The 21,265-nt window shown below is 43.4% G+C and overlaps 1 long non-coding RNA gene across 1 annotated transcript in view; it reads left to right on the plus strand.

Moving 5' to 3' along the window:
• Window positions 1–9,742: 9,742 nt before the first annotated feature.
• The window catches only part of LOC310898391, a 13,095-nt gene continuing 1,572 nt past the window's right edge, over window positions 9,743–21,265 (plus strand). Inside the window, exons 1-2 of the long non-coding RNA XR_014583270.1 lie at window positions 9,743–9,857; window positions 11,680–11,747. This is a non-coding gene — a long non-coding RNA (uncharacterized lncRNA). The remainder of the gene's footprint in view (window positions 9,858–11,679; window positions 11,748–21,265) is intronic.

Here is a 21,265-nt window from a genome sequence, read left to right on the forward strand (position 1 = left end):
GAGGTGAGGCCGCACCAGCGCAGAGTAGAGCGGGACAATCACCTCCCTTGACCTACTAGCGATGCCGTGCTTGATGCACCCCAGGACACGGTTGGCCCTCCTGGCCGCCAGGGCACACTGCTGGCTCATATTCAACTTGCTGTCAACCACGACCCCCAGATCCCTCTCTTCTAGGCTGCTCTCTAGCGTCTCATCGCCCAGTCTGTACGTGCAGCCAGGGTTTCCCCATCCCAGGTGCAGGACCCGGCACTTGCTCTTATTGAACTTCATGCGGTTGGTGATCGCCCAGCTCTCCAACCTATCCAGATCCCTCTGCAAGGCCTTTCCACCCTCATTCGAGTCCACAACTCCTCCAAGTTTGGTGTCATCAGCAAACTTGCTCAAAATACCTTCTATTCCTACATCCAGATCGTTTATAAAAATATTGAAAAGTACCGGCCCTAAAATGGAGCCTTGAGGGACCCCACTGGTGACCGCCCGCCAGCCTGACGCAGCCCCATTTACCATAACCCTTTGGGCCCTGCCCGTTAGCCAATTGCTCACCCATCGTATGATGTTTTTATTTAGCTGTATGGTGGACATTTTGTCCAGTAGGATCCTATGGGAAACCGTGTCAAAAGCCTTGCTGAAGTCCAAAAAAATCACATCAGCTGGTTTCCCTTGGTCCATCATACGGGTGATCTTATCATAAAAGGAAATCAGGTTAGTTAGGCAGGACCTGCCCTTCACAAACCCATGCTGGCTGGGACCAATGACTGCTTTGTCCCCCAGGTGCGCCTCAATAAGTTCGAGAACCATCTTCTCCATGATTTTACCAGGCACTGACGTGAGACTGACAGGCCTGTAATTGCTAGGGTCTTCTTTCTGACCCTTCTTGTAAATCGGCACAACATTTGCCAGCTTCCAGTCTACCGGGACCTCTCCAAATTCCCAGGATCGTTGAAAAATAATTGAGAGAGGTTCCGCGATGACGTCCGCCAGCTCTTTCAGCACCCGGGGATGAATCCCATCCGGACCCATGGACTTGTAGGGATCCAGGTGGAGTAGCAAATCCCGCACACGTTCAGGGTCGGTTGGGAGTTTGTCATCCCCACCGTCCCAGCTCTCTAGCTCAGGGCACCCTAGGTCCCGAAGCCCATCATCGGCATTGAAGACAGAGGCAAAGAAGGCGCTAAGCGTCTCTGCTTTGCCTATGTCATTGTCTGTGAGGAGACCTTCCCTATCAAGGAGCGGCCCTATGTATTCTTTAGTTCTCCTTTTTCCATTCACATATCTGAAAAAGCCCTTTTTATTTTCTCTCACAGACACAGCCAGCTTCAACTCTAGGTGTGCTTTGGCCACACGAATTTTCTGCCTACAAACACGAACGGCATCCCTGTATTCTTTCCATGACACCTGGCCCTCCTTCCAGTAGCGAAACACTCTCTGTTTCCGCCTAATCTCCATTAGAATGTTCCTGGTCAGCCACGCCGGCCTCCTGCCCCGCCTGCTTGACTTGCGATATTCAGGAATTGCTTGATCTTGTGCTTCTAGGAGGCATCGTTTAAAGAATGACCAGCACTGGTGGACATCGAGGCCTTCAAGAGCAGTTTCCCAGGGGACCTTGCTGACTAGTTCCCTGAGCAGCCTGAAGTCCGCTTTCCCCATATCTAGGGATGAGGTTTTGGTGGCACTTTTCTTTCTGTCACCATAAATTTTGAACTCAACCACTTCATGGTCGCTTTGACCAAGGCGGCCACCAATCACCACATCTCCCACCAGACCCTCTCTGTTTTCTAGCAACAGGTCTAGGAGGGCACCTTTCCTAGTTGGCTCCGTTAGCACCTGCACCAAGAAGTTATCATCTAGGTGCTTCATGAACCTCCTGGACTTGCTCGTGTCAGCCGTGTGGCACTCCCAGTCAACGTCTGGCAAGTTGAAGTCCCCCATAAGGACAAGGGGAGTTAATCTCGAGGCCTCTCTTAGTTCTGTAAAGAATAATTTATCGGCGCTATCGTCCTGGCCAGGCGGTCTGTAATAGACTCCCACAACGACATCCCCTTTATTCGTTCGTCCCTTGATCCTTACCCAGAGGCTCTCAACTTTGCCATCGCCGACCTGAAGTTCCACACAGTCCAGCCCCTGCTTCACATACATCGCCACCCCACCACCTCGCCTACCCTGCCTGTCCCTCCTGAAGAGCCTGTAACCATCTATCGCAACACCCCAGTCACAGGACTCATCCCACCAGGTTTCGCTTATGCCGATGATATCGTAGTTGCAGGACTGGGCCAGGACTTCTAGCTCATCCATTTTATTCCTCATACTGCGTGCGTTCGTGTAGAAGCACTTCAGGTGCGTCTCCTTACACTCAGCACCTTGTGGATCTGCCCGATTCAGGTCCTCCTGGATCTGCCCATAGATTCAGGTCCTTCTTTCTCACAACCTGAAGATTTTCACTGAAATGATTTTGACATCAAACATACAGTCTTAACAACACAGCCGCTCCTTCAGTGGCTGAACCTTGAGAATATTTGATAACTTCTATGACAAAAAGCCTCACCTTGACAGAATTTCTGTCACATTCAAAACTATGACAATGTGTCTGCATTCATTGTCCTTAGACTTCATAGAACATAACAAAAATGTTTTTGTTAGTTCTTTTCTTTCTCAATATGCCCTGAAGGTGATTCATTTGTCTGTGGGAAAAATGGTACATATTCTTTTTCTTTGGTATCCAGATTAGACACCCACACTTTGTGGACAAGGCCTATTGTATATTTCTATACATATATATATATATTATATAAACATCTACATCTACATATATATATATAATATTTCTATATATATTATAGAAATAGAAATATTATATATATTGCATTATATTATATATATATTATATTTCTGTACAAATATATATACAGAAATGCTACTAGCAGTCTTGATCAACAAAACACACAATTTTGAAATATGTGTTGACTCAGGATGAAAAGCAATGGGCAAAAACAGAAGCACAGGAAGTTCTGACTGAATATGAGAGGGCATTTTTTATTGTGAGGGTGACAGAGCACTGGAACAGGTTGCCCAGAGAGGTTTTGGAGTCTCCTTCTCTGAAGATATTCAAAACCCACATGGATGCCATCCTGCGCAGTGTGCTCTAGGTGATCCAGCTTGGCAGAGGAGTTGGACTAGATGATCTCCAGAGGTCCCTTCCAACCTTGTCCATTCTGTGATTCTGTGATACTCTGATATATACATTTATGGAGATACAGATACAGATATATCTATATATCTATATATCTATATAGTTATTGACCAGATGCAAAACTCAGCAACCTTTTGCCTAAATGAAGTGCTGAGATGTAACATGAATTCCTAAAATTGAACGGGATTCTAGAGCTCTGATTTGCTACTTTTACTACATTTCATAAATAACTTTTAATTAAAATATTTTTAATATTGTTCAGGTAACACAAATGTTATGTTCTATTTTATTATAACTTTTGCAATTTTTACTGTATGTAAGTAAGAAGATAAATAGCTTGCCCAAGAGTGATTTCTATTCTATATCTCATGATTATATTAAAATTTCTTGTAATACATATGTTCAAATGTGCTCTGAATGTGTGTGTTAATGTGTTTTGGCTTCTAATAGCACAGAATATGAATTAAAAAATAAAATAATAACAAATCAGAATACAAGTGGCTTAAAGGAGACAATTCCAGAATTTGGTTTTGCTGATTGATCAAGAAAGGAAAATGATATTGCCTTTTAAATAATGATAGAAGAACTTTGGGACTTTTTCTGACTAACTTCTGTAAAATTATTTTTCTACCTTTTCATTTCAATAGGTAACAGTATTGGTTTTACTCACATGAAAGCCTGTATTGACATACAATTTAGTGTAATATAGTGTAATAGTGTAGTATAGTCTATATCCTTAAAATTTACAACAGAAAATATACAGTTTATATAATATATAAAGGTAAGATCTATTATTAACTTATTGTAGTCCTAAAACCTAAAGCAATTAATATAGATAATTAATAAAAGTTTTTCTCATGTTCATTTACAGAGCTTGCCAATATTTTATTTTTCAAAAATTAACAACAAAAATGTAATTGTCTTATTAATATTACAGCCACTGAGAAGGACTGTAATTAAAACCTTGCAAAACCTATTAAGGTTTTCAATTCTTCCCATCTGTTATAACTGACTCTTAACAAGTTTAACTTGAGCAATGAACAAATGGAGGCTGTTTTTACAGTGTCTTTCATTCATAATGCTAATGAGCCTAAAACTCAAAATTCATTTCTATCCCTTGAAAACCATAGTTACTTTATTTAAATTATTGAAGGTAATTTGGGTTTACTTATATGCACCTAGGATTGGACATCTAGTCCAAACTGGGGTCTGCAGAATGTGTTTCAAATGATTGACACAATATTATGAATAACTAGTTTTATATTTCTGTAATGAAAATCTGTGTTTTGTACATGTAAGATTTTTATACATTCTTGGGCCTTTCAAAGACAGAGAGCAATTCTATACAATATTCTTCTTTGTTCATTTCAAAATATGACAATAAATATGTAAAACATAGTGGGGATGGAGAGAAGTGATTGCCGAAATAGAAGGGTGGAAGGGTAGTAGTATTGGAGCACTTTTAATTAAAAATGAGAAAATAGGAGAACTAAAAAAATAAATAAATAAATAAATGTGTTTCAAAAGAGACCGATGGTTTATAACCCCAAATCCGTACCTCTCACAAGTAGGTTCAATAATATAATATTATTATTATTATTATTTATTCAGATGTGTGCTAGAGCTTCTTAGGATCAGCTAGGTGTTAGCATTACTTGAAAAATATCTGTCTTTATATTTATCTTCTGTTTTGTGCATGAATACTGTTAAGTTCCAGAAAGGATCTCCATGTAAAAATCATGGTTCTCCTGAATTTCAGTGGTAGTTCATCCTCATTCCTTAAAATGAAGGACAAAATTTCTTACTACCGTGTTTTCTACTGGCTTCCTTAATTCCAGCCTGAGACTGAGAAGCACTTTATTTAACTGTTGCTGAAATGAAGGAGACTGGACTGTAAGGATAGAGTACCAAGGTTGACAGGGTGTCCCTGGCAGGTGATAGTAGCCTACTGTCATATGGAGGAAGTCATAGAATCATAGCACCATTAGGGTTGGAAAAGACCTCCAAGATCATCTGGTCCAACTGTCCCCCTACCACCAATAACACCCACTAAGCCATGTCCCTAAGTACCACATCCAAACTTTCCTTAAACACCCCCAGGAAAGGTGATTCCACCACCTCCCTGGGCCTGACTGGGCCTGTTCCAATGCCTGACTGCTCTTTCTGAGAAGAAATGTCTCCTAATTTCCAACCTAAACCTCCCCTGGCACAATTTGAGGCCATTCCCTCTAGTCCTATTACTAGTTATCTGCCAGAAGAGGCAAACCCCAACTCCCCACGCCTTCCTTTCAGGTAGTTGTAAAGAGCAACTTGTAAAGTCTCCCCTGAACCTCCTCTTCTCCAGAATAAACAACCTTAGTTCCATCAGTTGCTCCTCATAGGATTTGTGTTCCAGGCCCTTCACCAGCTTTGTAGATCTTCTCTCCCCAACTTGGTGCTGTTTACAAACTTAATGACGGTGCACTCAATTCCCTCATCCAAGTCATCAATAAAGATATTAAAGAGGATGGGCCCCAACACTGACCCCTGGGGAACACCACTCATGACTGGTCACCAGCTGGATTTCACTCCACTCACCACCACTCTCTGGGCACAGCCATCCATCCAGTTTTTATCCCAGTAAAGGGTGTACCTTTCCAAGCCATGGGCTGCCAGTTTCTCTAGAAGAATACTGTGGGAGACCATGTCAAAGGCTTTGCTGAATTCTAGGTAGACTATGTCAACAACTTTTCCCTCATCCACCAGGTTGGTTACCTGGTCATAGAAGGAGATGATGTTGGTCAGGCAGGACTTGCCTTTCATGAACCCGTGCTGACTGGGCCTGATCCCCCGGTTGTCCCACATATGTTGTGTGATTGCATTCAAGATGACCTGTTCCATCACCTTTCCTGGCACCTAGGTCAGGCTGACAGGCCTGTAGTTCCCCAGGTCTTCCTTATGACCCTTCTTATAGATGGGCATCACATTAGCAAGTCTCCAGTCATCTGGGACCTCCCTGGATGACCATGACTGCTGATAGATGATGGAAAACGGCCCAGTAATCACATCCACTGGCTCCCTCAGCACCCTTAGGTGGATCCCATCTGGCCCCATGGACTTGTGACAGTCCAGGTGGAGCAGCAGGTCTCTTAACTGTTTCCACCTGAACTGTGTGTGTGTGGGGGGGGGTTCTTCTGCTCCTTGTCCCAGCCTTCCAGGTCAGGAGGCTGAGCACCTCGAGGATAAGTGGTTAGTAAAGACAGATGTAAAGAAGGCATTAAGAACCTCAGCCTTTTCCTTACCCTCAGTAGTCATGTTTCCCACTGTGTCCAGTAAAGACTGGAGATTCTCCTTGGCTCTCCTCTTGCCATTAATATATTTGTAAAAACTTTTTTTGTTGTAAAAACATTTTTTGTTATCTTTAACCATAGTGGCCAGGTTGACCTCATGCTGGACTTTGGCCTTCCTGATTTTTTCTCTGTATATGCTGGCACCTTCCTTGTACTCTCCCCGAGTTGCCTGTCCCTTGTTCCGCTGGACAGAAACTCTCTTTTTCTCCTGGACACTTGGCAAATGTTCCCTGTTCAGCCACACCGGTCTTATTCTCCGCCGGCTCATCTTACAGCACACAGGACAGCTTGCTCCTGTGCCTTTAAGACTTTGTTCTTGAGGAGCATCCAGCCTTCCTGGACCCCTCTGCCCTTCAGGACTGACTCCCAAAAGACCATCCTTACCAGTGTCCTGAAAATTCAGTCTGCCCTCCGAAAGTCCAAGGTAGCAGTTTTACTGAGCCCCCTCCTGTCTTCAACAAGAATAGAGATCTCTACAATTTTGTAGTCACTTTGTCGACGACAGGTCCCAGTCACCACATCTCTCACCAGTCCTTCTCTGTTCGTAAACAGCAGGTCTAGCGGGACACCCCCCTAGTAGGCTCACTAATCTGCTGAGTCAGGAAGTTATCTTCCATGCACTCCAGAAACCACCTAGAATGCTTCCTCAGGGCTGTATTGTTTTTCCAGCATGTGTCTGGGAAGTCAAAGTCCTCCATGAGAATAAGTGCTGGCAATTGAGCAACTTCTGCCAGCTGCTTATAGGATGCCTCATCCATCTATTAACCATTGTTTGGTGGTCTATAACAGATCCCCATCAGGATGTCCGCCTTGTTGGCCAACATCTTGATCTTTATCCATAGGGATTCTACCTTATCTTTCCCAACCCTGAGCTCAACAACATCAAAACACTCTCTAATATAGAGAGTAACACCATCTCCTCTCCGTAATTGCCTGTCCCTTCTGAACAGCTTACAGCCATTCATTGCAGCATTCCGGTTGTGGGAGTGGTCCCACAATGTTTCAGTGACAGAAACTAGGTCATAGTTTGCCTCCCACACAATAGCTTCCACCTCCTCCTTTTTGTTGCCCATGCTATGTGCATTGGTATAGATGCATTTCAGTTGTACCATTGCCCTCACCCCCAACACTGGCATTGCTCCCCCAGGCTTATCTCTGTTAAGTCTCATTTCATCCCCATCCCCCTTTGTACCTTGTTTAAAGCCCTCTTAATAATAATTGGATAATAATATAATAATATACATTATTATAAATATATTATATAATATATATTGGTATAATATAACATATATGTTAATATATTTTGTAATAATAATATAAAATAGTAATTGGGTAATAAATATGATAATAATAATATCAGATAATAATCAGGATAATAATTGGAGGGGTGAACTAAGCCAGGACGTTTTCTGGTAATGTCCCTGACCTGGGCTCAAGGGAGGCAGCAGACTTCCATATGGCTAGGGTCTGGCCAACATATGGGGTCCTCTGTTCCCCTCAGAAGGAAGTCGCCTATGACAATTACCCTTCTTTCCTTCTTGGTGGAGGAAGTCTTGAGATGTGGAGTCAATTTCCTTGCCCTAGACAAACTCCTGGGTGGACCTTCCCCCACATACTCACCTACCCATCCCTCAAGCTCCAGAGCCTTAAACCTATCGTGTAAAGGCAGCTGGGGAAGTGAGGTGGGTAGGGAGGCGGCTTGCCTGCGATGCTGAGCACTGACCTGTTTCCATTCCTCTCCATTTCTTAACTCCCCTCCCTCTGCTCAAGAGCTATAGGGCAAGGGGTCAACCACTATTTGGGGCTTATCACCCCAGTGCCTTTCTCGCAGGCATGGCAGGGAGTTGCTCCACCAACCTAACTCCTGCTCACACTCCCTGATGGTCCTTTATCTCTCCACCTCCTCCTCTCCTCCTTGAGCTCTGCCACCAGGCTGATCATATCCTCCACATATTCATACCTCTCACAGGTGTTATCTCTCCATTGGCAGCAACAGGCTCAGGCACTCCCTGCAGCCAGAGAACTGAACAGCCGTATTTTTGGGCTGGCACTCAGTCTGGGCTTCCACAGTCTTTTTGGCAAGAGTTTTCTGCCTGGTGGAGACCATGGCTGGATTTGCCATCTGGGAGGCAGTAGTTAGATAGGTCTACCTACTACTCAGCCCCAGTCCAAATTGGCAGTGTAACATTAGACCTGAAAGTAATGGAAAATCCTAAAATTGTGATGAAATGTTTATCCTTCATGACAGATAAATGTGATTCATTAAAGCTTAAAGAATATAAATTGTATTTAATTGGTTATTATACCCTCAGTTTAGATTCAGAAGCAGAACTAAGGGTCCTGATTCTGATAAACAAATTGTTTCAGTACAATTTAAATGTAGATGTACACACACACACAAAGAAAAAAAAAAGTGGGGGGGGGGGGCGATCCATGGTGTTTCTTCTTTTTTTTTTTTTTTTTCCTCTGGTCAAGATCTCACATGACATGTTCCACTGGAACAGGTTGGCCTGAGAGGTTGTGGATGCCCCATCCCTTGGAGGTCCAACCTCGACCAGGTTGGACGAGGCCCTGGGCAACTTGATCTAGTGGGTGGCATCCCTGCCCATGGCAGGGGGGTTGGATGTAGATGATCTTTAAGGTCCCTTCCAACCCAAGCCATTCTACGATTTTATGATGACTTTCCTTAGTTTTTAATTGGGTTAAATAACACCTACCAAAAGAGTTTAAAAGTGTTAGTGTTAATGAAAAATTACAGATGTGAGGCTGAGACTGACAACTGGGTGTGGAAGCTTTCTTTTGGGGACCAGCATGAAGTCTCAAGCCATTGTAGAGGGCAGGCACAGAATCTTCTCCCTGACTGATTTCTATCCCGAATTTGTGTAATTCATGCAATCTCTCTGGCCCAGACACAGAAGGAGAAGGTCCTATTATTCTGCAGCACGGACCTTTTTGCATCAGGGTACAGTCCCATGACAATTTAAACTGAAATAAGACAAGGTCATTGCACTCCTGGTCTACCTTCTTTTCCCACTCTCCTTTGGGCCTTAACAGCGGTTTGGCAATACGCTGAGGAGTGCAGTGCCAGAACTGCAGTGTCTGCCATCACACAGCATGTGCAAGACAACCAGGTGATCAGACCTAGTCAGCATTGGCTTATGATAAACAGGTTGTGCTTGACTAACCTGAGCTCCTTCTATGACAAGATGATACACTTGGTAGAGGAGGGAAAGGCTGTGGTTGTCTACTTGGATTTTAGCAAAACATTTGATCCTGTTTCTCACAGCATTCTCTCGGAAAGACAAGCTGCACATGGTTTGGACAGATGTCCTGGTAGCAAGGTAAACAAGTGGCTGGATGGCTAGGCCCAAAGGGTCATTGTGAACTGAGTTAGATACAGTTGGTGGCTGGTCACAAGTGGTGTTCCCCATGGCTCAGTATTGTGATCAGTTTTGTCTGACATTTTTTTCAGTGATCTTGAGTGGACAAAGTCTACCCTCACTAAGCTTGCAGATGACACCAACCTTGGGGGGGAATGTTGATCTGCTTGAGGGTAGGAAGGCTCTACTGGCAGCTAGATCGATGGGCTGTACTTAGCTGTATGACATTCAACAAGGCTAAATGCTGGGTGCTTCACTTGGGTCATAACAACCCTATGCAATGCAGTGGTATAGGCTTGGAGGAGAGTTACTGGAAAGTTGCCTGGTATAAAAGGACATTGGGATAGCCATCTGAATATAAGCCAGCAATGTGCTCAGGTGGCCAGTGAGGCCAATGTCATACTGTCTTGTAGAAGAAATGGTGAGGCCAGCAGTTCTAAAGAAGTGATTGTTCCTCTGTACTCATCACTGGTGAGAACAAAACATTGAGTACTGTGTTCAGTTCTGGGCCGCTCATTGCAGAAAAGGTACTGAGTTGCTGGAATGTTGCAGAGAAGAACAAAGAAACTGGTGAAGGGACTAGAAAGCAAAATATATGTGGAGCAGCTGAGGGAGCTGGGGTTGTTTAGTCTGGAGAAAAGGAGGCTGAAGGCAGAGCTCATCACTCTCTATAACTACCTGAAAGGAGGTTGTAGCAAGGTGGGTGTCAGTCTCTTTTCTCTAGTGACAAGTGACGGGACACAAGGCAATGACTTCAAGTTGTGCCAGAGGGGGGTTAGATTTTACGTCAAGATGAATTTCTTCACGGAAAGGGTGGTTGGACATGGGAACAAGCTGTCCAGGGAAGGGGTGGAGTCACCATTCTTGGAAGTATTTAAGAGACGTGGCAATGTGGCGCTTAGACAAAGTTTACTGGTGGACTTGGAGACGATGGTTGGACTTGATGATCTCAGTGATTTTTCCAGCCTAAATGATTCTATGATTCTAACTGGCTGAACTATCTGTCTGTAAAGTTATTTTACAAAAAAAAAAGTGATTTTTTTTCTGTCTCTCTGAACCAGCTCATTTAATGTCTGATATGCACCTTATTGATGCACAAGGGTATTGCCGAATAGAGCAGGAGGAGGAATGAGACTGCATAAGCCACTACTTAGTCTGGCTTATGTAGGACTTCTGATATGATGTTCTTGTATATAAAATGGGATAGTGTCTGCTTATCAAGATTGCTGTAAAAATCAGTTCATCATAAATCCTAATGATGCACTTTGAGAGCTCAGATAGAAAGCAACATATCTGGAAAGTGTTCTTTCCAATTTTATTTTATTGCAGCTTTTACTTTCTCTTTAGCATAAAACCCTGATATTCTCTAAACTTAGCTTACTTTTATAACAGTTCACGTTAGGAAAAAGAAAGCAAATCACCACAAAACAAAACAGAATAAATCACATTCTGAAGGAGACTGCACTGCAATGATTGCAATGATCGCATTTGGATGTAAGCTACAGCATGCAGAACAGTTTGAATTTCCCTGTGGCTCAGTGGTGCTTTTTAGCTTTTTTTTTTTCTTTTTTTTTCTTTTTTTACGTTCTCTCTTCACTGAAAACTTAATGGGTGAACAGCAGTTAGATGGGACCTAAATATCACAAGCCCACAGGGGTAAATGACTCGCGGTAACTATAGTGAAAAGGTACTTAGGGAAAGAATGACAGGCTCTTGACAAAGAACATCAATAATGCTTATTACAAGCACTCTATCTCATGGAACTTTTATTTGTTTTGCTTAGATTCTAGGATGTAGACAAAGGTTAAAGGAGAGACTGCAACCTTCTGGTCATTCGACATGTTATGTTAAGTAAGTACAAGATATGAGTCTAAGATATTCCTAGAAGTCTGAATTGCCTATTGTAGTTTGCCTTCATTTTTCAGCATTTTATGTGCAGCTTCAGACATTTTTAAGCAGTGTGTTTTTCTGAGGCAGAAGAAACCTCTACAAAGCATCTTTAGACAAGCAAAATAATAATAATAATAATAATAATTAATAATATCAACAAGGAACTCATAATTCTTAGCCACGTGGAAAAAATGAAGTTCTTTATGTTACTACCTGTCCCAGAATGGTTTCTCTGAGGAATGTTGATTACCCAGTAGCTCAGAAGTACAGCAACTTGTTCACTCTTCACTAGTGGGATGGGGGACAGAATCGGCAAGGTAAAAATGTGAGAACTCATGGGTTGAGATAAAGACAAGTTAATAGGGAAAGAAAAAGCTGCATGTACAAGTGAAGCAAAATAAGGAAGTCACTCATTACCTGTCATCAAGCAGATGTTCAACTATTTTATGGAAAGCAGGGCTCATCACACATAATTTGGGAAGATAAACACCATGATGTCATATGGCACTGAATATCCCTTTGGTCAGTTGAGGTCAGTTGTCCTGGTTGTGTCCCCACCCATCTTCTTGTGCACCCTCAGCCTCCTCGCTGTCAGGTCAGCATGAGAAACTAAAGAGTCCTTGACTTTTGTCAAGTAAACACTATTCAGCAACAAGTAAATTACCAGTGTGTTATTGTCCTGGTTCCAGTTAGGACAGAGTTAATTTTCCTCCTAGTAGCTGGTAGGGTGCTATGTTTTGGATTAGGATGAGAAGAGCGCTGATAACATGCTGATGTTTTAATTGTTGCAAAGCAGTGTTTACACCAGGCCAAGGACTTTTCAGCTTCTCGCTCTGTCCTGCCAGCAAGCAGGCTAGGGGTGCAGCAGGAGCTGGGAGGGGACAGACCCAGGACAGCTGACCCAAACTGGCCAAAGGGGTATTCCATACGATCTGACATCATGCTAAACAATATATAGAGGTGGCTGGCCGGGGTGGGGGGGCCGGCTGCTCAGGGGTAGGCTGGGCATCGGTCAGCGGGTGGTGAGCAATTGCAAAAAGTATTGGACCTGCTTAATAGTTGCTAGTCACCATGTTGATTGCCTTAATCTCCAGTCTGCTGTGCCTGTTTTCCAAATTGAGTTTTATAGCACGTTACTTTCTGTATGTTCTCCCTGTTGCACTGTTTATCCTTTCCGGGCCCTGGTTTAAGATTGTTATGGTACTGTGCGGTGTAACAATGGCTTATGAAATGATGAAATTTCTGGTCATGACTCTAACCTGGTATTTGTACTCAGCACTGTCATCGACTCTATGCTTTGGAAACCATATCTCGGAAACTATTAGCAATTACACCTATTGCCTTTTTTCGTCAGGGAGCCAATCTGTGAAGGGGACAGGGGAAGACATGTTTCCCTACCTGTTCACACTCCCTTTCTCCTTCACCACCCTCTTATCCCCCGAGCTAATTATGGTGGTTCTCCAAGATGTTGAATATCCTTGGGATACTCAGACCAGCATGTTCTTGTTGTTATGTCTCCTGAATGCGCTTCAGGTTTTGTTGAGGGTTAAACAACTACTTAGGAATCTCATCTGGAGATCTGTCTTGAGGCGGGATAGTTGCGAGTGGCAGGGAGTGTGGGAGGATATGGGCAGGTTTCTAGAGCAGTGGTCACCTCCAGTGTTTTGGACATTCACCCCTGAACAACTGCAAAATCCTAAAAAGCTGGCAGAATGCTTGAAAAAAAGGTGTCATGACTCTGGCAGTTCCAAATTGACACAAATCACTGTAGCGTGCTGGGGTCTGGCTTGTGCCTATCGAGCTGCAATTGATGCTACTAGCAACCTAGCGACAGCTCCTGCAGCCGCTCCAGTTCCAGCTCCTGCAGCCGCTCCAGTTCCAGCTCCTGCAGCCGCTCCAGCTCCTGTAGCCGCTCCAGCTCCAGCTCCTGCAGCCACTCCAGCCCCTGCAGCAGCTCCAGCTCCTGCAGCTGCTCCCACTCCTGTGGCTGGGTCAGAGAAACAAGCTGTAGCAGTGCAAGTTGCCCCCGCAGAGGGTATTCCAACCCCTGTGGCAGACCCTGTGGCTGGGTCAGAGAAACGAGCTGTAGCAGTGCAAGTTGCCCCCACAGAGGGTATTCCAACCCCTGTGGCAGACCCTGTGGCTGGGTCAGAGAAACAAGCTGTAGCAGTGCAAGTTGCCTCTGTAGACAAGGTGAAAAAATGGTATAGAGACTCAGGTCGTTTAGAACGCAGACAGTCTTCTGCTAGGTCTGGGTATGGAGAAGACGAGGCTGGGCCATCAAATGTGCAGGAGGATGAAGATGAGGATGAGGATGTCGAAAAATCAACAGTAACTACTCGAACCCTATACCAGTGTGAGCTACGAGATGTGCGAAAAGATTTTGGTCGCTGTGTAGGTGAGCAGCTTGACACCTGGCTGCTCCGGTGCTGGGACACTGGAGCCAATTGTGTGGAATTAGAGGGCAAGGAAGCCAGGCGGCCGGGATCCCTTGCTAGGGACGCATGTATTGACAAAGCAATTGGAGATGGAGCACGATCTTGCAGCCTCTGGAGGCGTCTCCTGTCAGCTGTGCAGGAAAGGTATCCCTTCAAGGAAGAACTTGTATGTCTACCAGGCAAATGGATCACCATGGAGAAGGGAATTCAGTACCTGAGGGAATTAGCCATACGGGAAGTAATTTATAAGGACCTAGACGACGCACAAACATCCACAGATCCAGATGAAGTCCAGTGTACACGACCCATGTGGCAGAAGTGTGTACAGAGTGCACCATCATCATATGCCAGCTCATTGGCAATAATAACCTGGAAAGAGGATGAGGAACCCACAGTGAATCAATTGGCTAAACAACTCCGGCAGTATGAAGGAAATCTCTCCTCTTCCCTACAGGCCTGTGTCTCGGCTGTGGAGAAACTCTCTGAAGAGTTCCACCAACTTAAAGAGAATTTATCTTCCCCTCCACCTGAATGAACCAGTGTCCACCAGCTAAAAGAGAATACTTTGGAGAAACTATTTGAAGAGGTCCACCAACTTAAAGAGAATTTATCTTCCCCTCCACCTGAACGAACCAGTGTCCACCAGCTAAAAGAGAATACTTTGGGGAAACTTTTTGAAGAGGTCCACCAATTTAAAGAGAGTTTATTTTCCTCCCCACCTGTACAAACCAGTATCTCAGCTATTAGGGGTAAATGTTCATCTGTGCAAGGAAGACAATATGGTGGGCACACACACCGCGCCACCCTGTGGTTTTACCTACGTGACCATGGAGAGGACATGAGAAAATGGTATGGAAAATCTACTGCGACCCTAGAGGCACGGGTACGTGAATTGCAAAAGAAAACAATTGGGAAAAAGGGGTCCTCTGAAAAGTTTGCTGCTCCAACTTCCAGCAGGCAGTCCTTTAAACACAGAAACGAAGATTCTGACCAGGACTAGAGGGGCCCTGCCTCCAGCCAGGGGGAGGAAAGGGACAATCGAGTTTATTGGACTGTGTGGATTCGATGGCCTGGCACGTCAGACGCACAGAAGTATAAGGCTTTAGTAGACACCAGTGCACAATGTACTCTAATGCCATCAAGCTATAAAGGGCCAGAGCCCATCTGTATTTATGGTGTGACGGGGGGATCCCAGCAGTTAACTGTATTGGAGGCTGCAGTGAGTCTAACCGGTAATGAGTGGCAAAAGCACCGTATTATGACTGGCCCGGATGCTCCATGCATCCTTGGCATAGACTATCTTAGAAGAGGATATTTCAAGGACCCAAAAGGGTTCCGCTGGGCTTTTGGCATAGCTGCCTAAGAGGCAGAGGACATTAAACAGTTGTCTACCTTGCCTGGTCTCTCAGAGGACCCTTCTGTTGTGGGGTTGCTGAGGGTTAAAGAACAAGTGTCGATCGCTACCACAACTGTGCACCGGCGGCAATATCGCACTAACCGAGACTCCCCAATTCCCATCCATAAGCTAATTCATCAACTGGAGAGCCAAGGAGTGATCAGCAAGACTCATTCGCTTTTTAATAGTCCCATATGGCCAGTGCGAAAGTCTAATGGTGAGTGGAGACTAACAGTGGACTATCGTGGCCTGAACGATGTCACGCCACCACTGAGTGCTGCGGTGCCGGACATGCTAGAACTCCAGTATGAACTGGAATCAAAGGCAGCCAAGTGGTATGCCACAATTGATATCGCTAATGCATTTTTCTCCATCCCTCTAGCAGCAGAGTGCAGGTCACAGTTTGCTTTCACTTGGAGGGGAGTCCAATATACTTGGAATCGGCTGCCCCAGGGGTGCAAACACAGCCCTACCGTTTGCCATGGACTGATCCAGTCTGCGCTGGAGCAGGGGGAAGCTCCTGAACACCTGCAGTACATCGATGACATCGTTGTGTGGGGTGACACTGCACAGGAAGTTTTTGAGAAAGGGAAGAAAATAGTCCAAATCCTTCTGAAGGCCGGTTTTGCCATAAAATAAAATAAAGTTAAAGGACCCGCACGAGAGATCCAGTTTTTAGGAATAAAATGGCAAGATGGATGTCGTCAAATCCCAATGGATGTGATCAACAAAATAACAGCTATGTCTCCACCAACTAGCAAAAAAGAAACACAAACTTTCCTAGGTGTCGTGGGGTTTTGGAGAATGCATATTCCAAATTACAGTCTGATTGTAAACCCGCTGTACCAAGTAACCCGTAAGAAGAATGCTTTTGAATGGGGCCCTGAGCAACGACAAGCCTTTGAACAAATTAAGCAGGAAATAGTTCATGCAGTAGCCCTTGGGCCAGTCCGAACAGGACAAGAATGTGCTCTACACCGCAGCCGGGGAGAATGGTCCCACCTGGAGCCTGTGGCAGAAAGAACCTGGGGAAACTCGAGGTCGACCACTGGGGTTTTGGAGTCGGGGATACAGAGGATCTGAGGCCCGCTATACTCCAACTGAAAAGGAGATATTGGCAGCATATGAAGGAGTTTGATCTGCTTCGGAAGTGGTCGGTACTGAAGCGCAGCTCCTCCTGGCACCCCGACTGCCAGTACTAGGCTGGATGTTCAAAGGAAGGGTCCCCTCTACACATCATGCAACTGATGCTACATGGAGCAAGTGGGTTGCACTGATTACTCAGCGGGCTCAAATAGGAAACCCCAGTCGCCCAGGAATCTTGGAAGTGATTATGGACTGGCCAGAAGGCAAATACTTTGGGATATCATCATCAGAGGAGGTGGTCCGTGCTGAAGAAGCCCCACTGTACAACAAGCTACCGGAAAATGAGAAGAAATATGCCCTGTTCACTGATGGGTCCTGTCGTATTGTGGGAAAGCATCGGAGATGGAGAGCTACTGTATGGAGTCCTACACGACGAGTTGCCGAAGCTGCTGAGGGAGAAGGTGAATCGAGTCAGTTTGCAGAAGTGAAAGCCATTCACCTGGCTTTAGATATTGCTGAACGAGAAAAGCGGCCAGTTCTCTATCTCTATACTGATTCATGGATGGTAGCAAATGCCCTGTGGGGGTGGTTACAGCAATGGAAGCAGAACAACTGGGAGCGCAGGGGCAAACCCATCTGGGCTGCTGCATTGTGGCAAGATATTGCTGCCCGGGTAGAGAACCTGGTTGTAAAGGTACGCCATGTAGATGCTCATGTGTCCAAGAATCGGGCTACTGAAGAACATCAAAACAACCAGCAGGTGGATCAGGCTGCTAAGATTGAAGTGGCTCAGGTGGACCTGGACTGGCAACATAAAGGTGAATTATTTATATCCTGATGGGCCCATGATACCTCAGGCCATCAAGGTAGAGATGCAACATACAGATGGGCTCGTGATCGAGGGATGGACCTGACCATGGACACTATAGCACAGGTTATTCATGATTGTGAAACGTGCTGCAATCAAGCAAACCAAACGGTCAAAGCCTCTTTGGTATGGAGGACGATGGCTGAAATATAAATATGGAGAGGCCTGGCAGATTGATTACATCACACTCCCTCAAACCCGCAACGGCAAGCGCCATGTACTTACAATAGTGGAAGCAACCACCGGATGGCTGGAAACATATTCTGTGCCCCATGCCACCGCCCGGAACACTATCCTGGGCCTTGAAAAGCAAGTCCTATGGCGACATGGCACCCCAGAGAGAATTGAGTCAGACAATGGGACTCATTTCCGAAACAACCTTATAGACACTTGGGCCAAAGAACATGGTATTGAGTGGTTATATCACATCCCCTATCATGCACTAGCCTCTAGAAAAGTTGAACAATACAATGGACTGTTGAAGACTACACTGAAAGGAATGGGTGCTGGGACATTCAAAAACTGGGATACACATTTGGCAAAGGCCACCTGGCTAGTCAATACTAGGGGATCTGCGAACCGAGCTGGACCTGCCCAATCAAACCTGTTATGCACTGTAGAAGGGGATAAAGTTCCTGTAGTGCACGTAAGAAACATGCTGGGTAAAGCAGTCTGGGCTACTCCTGCCTCAGGAAAAGGCAAACCAATTTGTGGAACTGCTTTTGCTCAGGGACCTGGATGCACTTGGTGGGGAATGCAAAAGAATGGGGAGGTCCGGTGTGTACCTCAAGGGGATTTAATACTGGGTGAGAATAGCCCATGAGTTGAATTGTACTATGTTAATTATTATATAATACTGTATGTCACCACTACCATGATCGCTATATACCATAGATGAAAATGGTGATTAATTACAAGGTATTGGAAAGAGTGTAACCTGAGCATGACATAAATGGTATGGAATAAGGGGTGGATATCTGTCTTGGTTCCAGTTAGGACAGAGTTAATTTTCCTCCTAGTAGCTGGTAGGGTGCTATGTTTTGGATTAGGATGGGAAGAGCGCTGATAAGATGCTGATGTTTTAATTGTTGCAGAGCAGTGCTTACACCAAGCCAAGGACTTTTCAGCTTCTCGCTCTGTCCTGCCAGCGAGCAGGCTAGGGGTGCAGCAGGAGCTGGGAAGGGACAGACCCAGGACAGCTGACCCAAACTGGCCAAAGGGGTATTCCATACCATCTGATGTCATGCTAAACAATATATAGGGGTGGCTGGCCGGGGTGGGGGGGCCGGCTGCTCAGGGATAGGCTGGGCATCGGTCAGCGGGTGGTGAGCAATTGCATTGTGCATCACTTGTTTCGTACACATTATTATTATTAATACTATTATCATTATCACTATTATTATTATTGTTATTATTATTTTCCTGTCTTAATAAACTGTCTTTATCTCAACTCACAGGCTTCACTTTCCCGTTTCTCTCCCCCGTCCCAGAGAGGGGGGGGGGAGGGTAAGAGAATGGCTGTGTGGTGTTTAGCTGCCAGCCGGGTTAAACCACAACAGTTATCACAACTATATTCGTCACACATCCAAAGCACAGCACCATACCAGCTACTAGGAAGAAAATTAACTCTATACTAGCGAAAACCAGAACAAAGCAAGTGAACTGCTCATCACATAAAGAGTTAAACTTGGATGTGCAGTGATCTGTAATGGCATGAGAAAACATCAGTTTAATTACGAAGTACCTGACACTTGTCCTTTACAATTGCTGATTTGAAGAACACCCATTGCTCCACATCCCAGGTCATGCAGAAAAACTCTAAACTTTTTAGATATCTTAATAATTTTGCAATTACAATTGTAAATATATAGCCTGTATGATTTATTATTTTTTTTTATTTTTTTAAATATAGTCTTTTCTGAAACAACTCTAATTTAAACCTACCACTATATCAGTTTATTTGGTCTTTGACATTGAAAGATATTTTGCCACATTCAAGCTAAAGAAATCGAGATACACCATATTACTCTACTTTTACATTTTTAAATTTTAAATGCCAAGTTCTGAGAAAAGGAGTTTACCAACAAAGTTTATGTTCTTTTCAGAAACTTTTTTCTCCTTTTATTTGTTTATAATGTTTATGTATTGATGTTGTGGCTCAGAATTAAAATTTACATAATAAAAAAACTCAAATGAGTGTTCCAACTGGTATGAATCATTACTGGTCCATATTCAGGATATAATATCTAGATACTATTCCTTGAGCACATACAGGTTGGATTAGAAAAAGCACAACTTGGTCCAGTTGGAAATTAAATTTTAATAGGTTCTAGCTTATTGTTCAACACTACTTTTTATTCAGAGAAGTACTGAAAGTAAAGTTTAGTCATTAATCTCTATCAAAGTACAGAAAATAATGAGCAAAAAAGAACAAGATTTTAAGAGGAAGAATTTTTATCAATTTTTATCAAAAAAAAAAAATCTGAATAGAACGAAGTGTCTAAAAAGGAAGACACCTTGTTTTCCAAGATTTTTCCAAGATTTTTTTTCCAACCTTGTAACAATTATTTGACAAGAACTGAGAGGCAGTGTGAGAATACTTTTTTTTTTATTATTTTTTTTTGTAACATTTATATGTACCTATTTATATTCTTATTAGTATGACTTTGCTGGGATAATATTTCTTAAAGAAGATTCTATTCAGTATGGTAATATTGGGAATAAAGATTGCAAACATGAATAATGTTACAAATTTCATATAATGGCCAAACCAGTTAGGTATTTCATGTGGTGGCTGAGCAGAACTGTCAAATAATATAATGCCTAAGTTTCCAAATGCTTCACATAATGTCTGGAACTTGTAATTAGTTTATGAGGACAGTTATGAAACAGTAATTTAATCAAAAAAGAATTGTCCAAGAATAACGATTTAATCACTGTCACATACACCAAATGTCTGTGAACTCACAATAGAGAAATGATAAAAATATGCTAAACAAATGAATAATGTTATGAACACTGAATTTTAAATATTCATAAGAAAAAAAAATGGTGTGAATAAATATAATGAAATATTTTTTTCCCTGTTTTAAAATAAACACCTGAACTTAATTGCATGAACTTAATTGCACAATTGATTTCAATTTACAATATTAGAGTTTAAAATTCACATCTTAGTAAAAGAAAAAAACAAAATTAAAAAAAAAAAAAAAAGATTGTTCAGGTATTAAACAAACAGCTACTAGGTTTTCTTGTCTATCACAGAATGCTCAACAAGAACATAAGAAATCTTGTTGGATTGTATTGGAAGAGAACCACGTGACCTCCCAACCCCTCCCCACAATACAAACACAATTCAGACTTTTGTTCTTAGTAACACATGCAAATAAATCTGATAATCATGAAGGAAAAACAGAGATTTGTCATATAAATAACTCTGTTATGAGTTCTAAATATTGTTTCTATCATTTCTTAATGGTGGTCATTTTAAAGTATACTGAGGTTGTGGCTGAAAATAGCATTCCATATTCCAATGAGTAGTAATGAGTGTAATTCACTTATCTTGAAACTTTGTCTTCTGGAAAGCCACAGTGAAAGTACAGAAATGTGTTGCCACAGTGAAAGTACAGAAATGTGTTAAATGTAACCAAATATTCTGCCAAAGTAATTTCAGTCTCATAAGGCTGTTTGT

This window comes from Anser anser (assembly GCF_964211835.1).
Source record: "Anser anser genome assembly, chromosome: 1".
Classification (NCBI taxonomy): Eukaryota; Metazoa; Chordata; class Aves; order Anseriformes; family Anatidae; genus Anser; species Anser anser.